Raw genomic sequence first — 6,838 nt, 5'->3', positions numbered from 1 at the left:
AATAGCTGTCTTGTTTAAAAGAACACTTTCATATTGCAAAGTTAACACTTGACTGACAATGCTGAAGGCTGAGATCTTCTCTGTCCCCATGGAAGAAGCAAATGTCAGACAGTAATCGATAGTGTGCATTTCTTCCTGCAGCTTTCCTCATATGTTTGTGTCCAGCCGCAGAAACCATGCTGGGAGCAGAAAATTGGTTCGGTCCTTGGGCCTATTATGGATCTCTGGTACCAGCTAACAGGCAGTAAATGGTCAAATATTCCCCAATGAAACACTTCTATTTTTCTTTTGATGAATTGAGAAAGGGCAAGCAGAAGGCATCAAAATAGCCTGGAGAGGATAAAATGCATCTAGCACTGTGAGGTAACTTGACTATCAGAAGAGAAGGTTATTTGGAAGGGAACTTGAGAGGCATATGCAGAGAGATGGATGTAGGAAAGCACCGGCATAATCCCAAAATGCTGCAGGAAGAAGAGCGCTGAAGTCAAAGGAATTAACCAACAAATGAGAGGAAGAGGGGATCTGTGAACATCTACAGAGAATATGTGGGAGAAAAAAAACAAGTCTTAGAACTTCAGTGAGAGACCTCTACTCCTATGCTTCTTTTCCTGATCACCCTATATTCTTTTTCTAGTGATTACTAATTAGTTACTCCAAATCTTCTGGGAGCACTGTGTGCGCTACAATCTCCTCTGGGGAAAATGGGCTGAAAATGATGATTGGCATAACCTTGGATGCAGCTGTGGAGAGTAGCAGTCCAGAGGCATAGCTTGGGATTTGTGTTTTTGTCTAGGTGGGTGCAGAATGAAGCCATGTATTTGTGTGTGGGGAGGAAATATCGGGAAATGAAGTATATCTGTTTTTCTAGACTAAGCAGTTTAGGCTGTTTCTCCAGTCAAAAACTTGTGGATAGAAAGCAGTGGCTTGCACTGAAGTAGTTTCACCTTTGCCTGCCCTTTAATCCTGTGTTGACCTATTTGCTATTAGATCTTCTTCACTTTGCTAATGCCATTTCTGCATTGCCACTTCAGTTCGTGAAGCTCTCCTGTTCTTCTGAAAGCCTCTGCTCTACATGAATCAGCCCCAATGATTAAAGATCAGGATTCCGTTTTTTTTTTCTTAAGTGCTAAATGTTGCATTGCACTTACTTAGGATGAAATTTCTGTCCAAGGCCACTGAAGGTGTTCACATGCACAAATGAACTGCATTTGAATTAATACTATTACAGTAGGTCATTGTAAGTTAAAAATGACTGGATACTTGATATTACAGAAAAAAAAAAAGGCATTACAATATCTTGTTAATCCTAAGGAAAATTTAGTAAAAGCCCTCTAAAAGACTCATCATTTCCTTGCTAAGACAGAAACTGGTAACATAGCACAAATGAAATAGATGGAATGAAAAGGAGAAAAAGCAGTTAAGAGTTGAAATCCCTCTGTGTCAGACTGATGTTTGGCTATTGCATCAGTGCCCTTATTTATTGTTTCTGTTAAAGTGCCATCCAGCTGACATGAGGACTCTGTCATGGTAGGAGCTGTCTCGGAATGTAGTTCCCATGCTAGAAAACCATTTGCATTGCTTGCAAATAAATGCAGGCTCCTGAAAACCCTGACATTTTTTACACAAACAAAAGCTGGAGAAAGTTTAACCAACTATTAATGTGACTTCATTTTAGCTGCTGACAGTGCTTTCTGGGACTGATTCTTAGCAAAAGTATAAAATGGAGAAAAACAACCAAACAAAAAACCCAACACTTTACATGATAAATGTAAATCAGTAGTTTAAAACTGTAAAACCAGTGTTAAACTCTGAACTTGCTGTGAATTTGATATGGTAAAAGAGCAGAACTTCTGAGGCTTCTTCTGCAGGCATTCCATAAGCAGAAAAAAAATGACCAACAGATGATTCTCTTGAAGCTGTAAGGTTTAATTCTAATATAATCTTTAATAGTCACAAGTGTATGGGTCTGGGCCAGCACACCTGGAAGTGGGATTTGCTTTGTATTACAAATGTGTCATTTCAGAAAAACATGTTTCACTTTTCCGCAAGGCAGTAATCGTAGCACCAAAGAGGAAACCTGAATTTGAAGATCTAGGTTCTGTTGTCTTTATTTGCCTGCCTGTAAAATGGGTTGGATGCCTTTGTTTATAGTGGTCATGATGTATTAGCTCACCAATGAAACATTTGAAAACCGGTCAGCCAGAGTTAGTCATTTGTGCTTAGAATTGCTTCGTGCTTCCATAATGGCATTGAAATAGAATACTTGAAACGATCATCACCTCAAACCCCTTTTTTCTTCTTACTCTGAAAAGGGAATATTATATTCTTGCTAAAGAAATGGATGTAAATAGAGAAACATATAGAGACAAAATTTCTCTCTTCTTCCCTGCTGATGCGTTAATTTATGACAGTAAAAGACTGTATTTTGTGAGCACCAAGGTACTGTATGAAAGCCCACAATAGATCCAATATTAAGGAGAAAAGAAGATATGCAGGGTAGGATTTCTTCCACGGCTACGGATGTTGCTTAAGTGGTGTCATTCCAGGGACAGCCCTCAGAGGCATCTGTGCTTCAAGTTACATGGACATGGGGGTAGACAAACCCTTGCCAGCCAGATAGGAGGTGCATGAGGCAGGTCCTGCAGAGCTGCTGACACACTGGGCCTGGTTTATCAGGAGGGATTTATGCTGGTATCCTGCAGCGTGAGTTGCTTCCTGTTTCTCCTTTTCTCCCAATTTGCCACTCCTTAGGTGCTGACTTAATTCTCACCCTTGTTTAGCAGGGGAAAAGTGAGAATCCGGGCTGAAGCTGTGAGCCACCCTTTCTGCCTCTCACACTCTGGGGCAAGGGAGAAAAGGCAAGTCTGTTTGGCTAGCGTTGCAGGCATGTCAGAGGTGTGCTCTCACTATCCCTGTGTGGGAATGCAGTCCAGCGGCGTTCCCATGAAGTGGTGGGGTGAGTGTATTAGACTCTGTATCCAAACAAAGCTGGGGCTCCAATTTCAAAAGCATTTTTTTCCTATTTCCAAAGCACGTTCAGAAAGCCAGTCCTCGTTCTGCCGTTGCTTGCACCTGGTGCCAAGGTGCTTGTTTCAAAATCCACCGCAGTGCTACACCACGCTGTCAGCAACATATGAGATCAGTGATACATGAAATGATTATTTCTAACTAGCTCTTGAACAGGTAGGGCAAACCAGTAACAGTAGCACTGCTCATGGTGCCTCAGTACTTAGTGCTGCTCAAGTCATTGTAGGCAATAGCACACACACAAGCTGCAAAACAAACGGGGCGCTAGCCCTCAGGAGCATGATCACCTAGAAAAAACAACTGCTTGAGCAGTTGGGTTTGGTTTCTTTCATATTTGTACCTCGACAGTGATGGCTTGAGTGGATTGTTTGATATTTTATGCTTTCTGAGCTCATGCTCCAACCTTTCCCACAGCAGAAGCGCTAATAAAATCTCTCTTCATTACCTCCCTCCTTTTTTTCTTAACTACATTGCGGAGGATGGATATCTCTGACAGCTTTATTCCTCTGTGAAATGTGTTAGAAATTAAGTTTCAAAGATTATGGGAAGAATGGAGAGAGAGAGGAAAAGGGGCAGATGCACACAGGTATGTAAGTGCACAGACTAGCATGCACTCGCTCACATGTACTCTCCCCGTAGCTGCTGGTGTTTCACTTCCCTCGAGTACCTGGCCCCGGTGAGTTAGAGCTAACTCCAAACTCCTCTGTCATTGTTTTTCCAATAGTTTTTGTTTGAAAAGGTCAACAACCTTTCCAGTGTGATGCATCAAGGCACATTTTAATTTTCAAGATTACAAAAGGAGTACTTGGAAAGCTTCTGGATATGTTGTGTCAGAGACCAAGGGGCTTTCAAGAGCTTGATCTGCAATAAGCTAAGTGTACCAGGAAACACCTCTAAGCTCTGAATATGTAACTTGGTGGGCATGAAAAACTGATCAGCATCATCTCTTCCCAATGCTTGCCTGAAGATACTTCAGTTCCCAGCTCTGGGCTGATCTCACATGTACCATTCAAAATCTACCCTTGTTGACTACTAGATTAGAGAATCATTTCTTTTCCTTGCTGGAGTACCAGTACTTTCCACATCCATCAGAGGAAGTAACTCAATGATTTTTACATAGAAAGCAATGAAAATGACTATTAACTGTTACTGTTAGTATTGTATTCGGTTTCTTTCTTGTTAAAATGATGATGCCTAAAGATCTCTATCAATCAACTGTATGAGATCTTGTCAGAAGTAAACATAACTAGACAGAGGAAAACCTCTGCACAATTGTGATTTACATTTTTTTCTCCCCTTCTATTCATTTTCTTCCAGTTACAGCAGTTTTAATTGTTACCTGTAGCAGCAGCAGTAATAGTTTAAAACCAAAGAAAGAAAAGCTAGAAGTGGACATGTCCCTTTTTAAGTGGACATGTCCCTTTAAATAATAAATATAAAAACATGGAACATATTTGTTGGAGGGGGGTAGCAGGAGAAAATGACTTATACTAAAAGGCATTAAAAACTGCAGAATCAACTTCTGGCTTGGCAACATTTTTTTCTGTGTGGAAAAGACTCAAGGATCCTAGTAAGTTAGCTTTACAATTTCATTTTAGTTCAGTTTCAAAACCCTTCATGTTAGATATGTCCATTTTTTGTGTAGGTAATTATGGTCCACAATAGCACTGTCTCCTACCCAGCTGCAGTTTATTTTGAGTGGTTTCAGTGGGTGCTGAAAAGGAGTAAGTTGATGCTTTTATTAAGACTATAGAAACATATGCCTGATGACATGCTACTTGATGGTAGGGTCTGCTAGGCTGAGCTACATTTAGTCCTTTATGTTTTAATCTGTTTGCGTATTTGCTGAATCCCTTTTCTATGCATTATCTATCCTCCTTAATTCTGATCGTACTGTCTCACATTTTGAAAAGGAGAATTGCATCGTGAGCTCCTGAACTGGATGTTGTTGGAAAACAGCAAATACTTCTCTCAGAAAAGAATGTGAAGCATGTACAGGCTTTATTGTTCTTTTTCACTGGTGTTTGATTTCTCTCTCTTCTTCTTTTTTTTTTTCCAGTTCCCCAATGCGTTAGTATATTATTAATACCCCCTATCTAAACATTTATATGTAGGACTTGATGAGAAGTCGCTCATGTCCAGAAGAGATATATTATTGCTCAGTTGGAAAAGGCTCTTACTTAAGGCTCTGTGCTGCTAGAAAGTCTCGAGGTCACCCTTTGGGGATGCAGCACAGGAGTTAGGATTACATGTGGCTGCCGGGGTATCAGTATTAGTACGACACATTTAGTAAATAAAACTTTGTGGGTGGGATTTTGGCCTAAATTCAAACCCACCATAGTGGGTGGTGATTTGGCCCACCAAAGTCAAACTAGAGTTCTCCCAGTGATCTTGATGGAAGCAGAGCTTAACGCAGCACAAGATGCTTCTGAAAATCCGTGTTCAGTAAAAGGCAGTATGGGAGGGAAATACTTGATATAAGTTGTTTACATTTTTGTGGGATATAATCCCAAACATCAGCAGGGTTTTAGTCATACTGGGTAAATGGCTTACGATGCTTATGAGTTATGTCATTCCTCTATCATTTTATTAGTAAACCATCACACATTTTGTCTGATCCTTGTCATGTTTTCCCACTTCACACTGATGGCTTCACCCCCCAGCGGAGGAGGACAGCAGCACTGATTACCTCAGTGTGAATAAAGTCGTGTTTACCCTAGAAAGCTTGCTGCTGCAAATTTTATCAGTGTACAACAGCTACTTTGCCTGTGCTCAGAAAACACACACTTGAATGCTTGAGCTGACGTGCTCTCCTACTTTGTCCAGCCCTGGGGCTGGTTGGTGCAGCATGGCCATCTGCCTTCTGATAGAGTATCCTGCAGGACACAGGTTTTGTGCTTTACTGTGAGACCCCAGTGGAGAGCTGAGGAAATTGTATGGGTAGGTGGGGACAGTCTTGCACCTTCTCTTTTCCTCACTATTTTAAATCCCCACCACCCAACAGCTACTTCTCCCAGCATGATCATGGGTCCTTGTGTCAATGTCTGTTTACAGCTAAATTAATTATATGTATAGGACTTGGTGTGATGCATCTGTGATTTTTGAGGCATAATTTCTTTTTTTTTCTTTTTTTTCTTCCTTCCTTTGATCTCCGCTTCCTACTGCCTATAGTATCAAGAGGACTATGTTTCAGCCACATGTTCTTTATAGCCAACAGTGAATGTTGCGGGGCAGAGGGTATGAGACAGAGGGCTCAGGACTTGTCAGAGTAAAGTCCTGAGGGCAGGACACTACCCTTGGTGTGCCCATGCATGTGCTAGCATCTGGACAGGGTGATGGAGCCAGCTGCCTGTCAGCTATACTGTGGGCATCTCAGAGATGAGGTGGTCATTGGGATAATGCAGGGCATGAAAGTCTCATTTGTGGGCTTTCAACAGCCAAACACCAAGCAGAGTCACTGCAGTGAGCTGTAGATGGGGAAGATACCTCAGACATGTGCTTGATAGTTGCTTATTTTTGGTACTTTTACTCTGCACATAGCTGAAATATTTATAATGTTATTGATTATGTCAAAAGGAAGGAAAAAGGTTGAATAAGATATTTCCTGTTTCTCTATAGGTTTATACCAGACTTTATCCATAGGTTTATAGTTTTTTGTGTGCCAAAAGTGGGAATAATAAAAAAAAGAAAAAAATGTTCAGAGCAAAGAAGAGAGTCTGTGGATTTTGGTGTGACCTGTTCACTTCCTTTCACCACTGAAGGAAGTACAGCTGCCTGCAGTGCCAACCTGATTACACGTAGTTATGGTTAT

The sequence above is a fragment of the Tinamus guttatus genome, unplaced genomic scaffold, assembly GCF_059628265.1.
Source record: "Tinamus guttatus ecotype Peru unplaced genomic scaffold, ASM5962826v1 Tinamus_guttatus_pri_ptg000035l, whole genome shotgun sequence".
Taxonomy (NCBI): Eukaryota; Metazoa; Chordata; class Aves; order Tinamiformes; family Tinamidae; genus Tinamus; species Tinamus guttatus.
Note: the sequence above shows the minus strand (reverse complement) of the source record.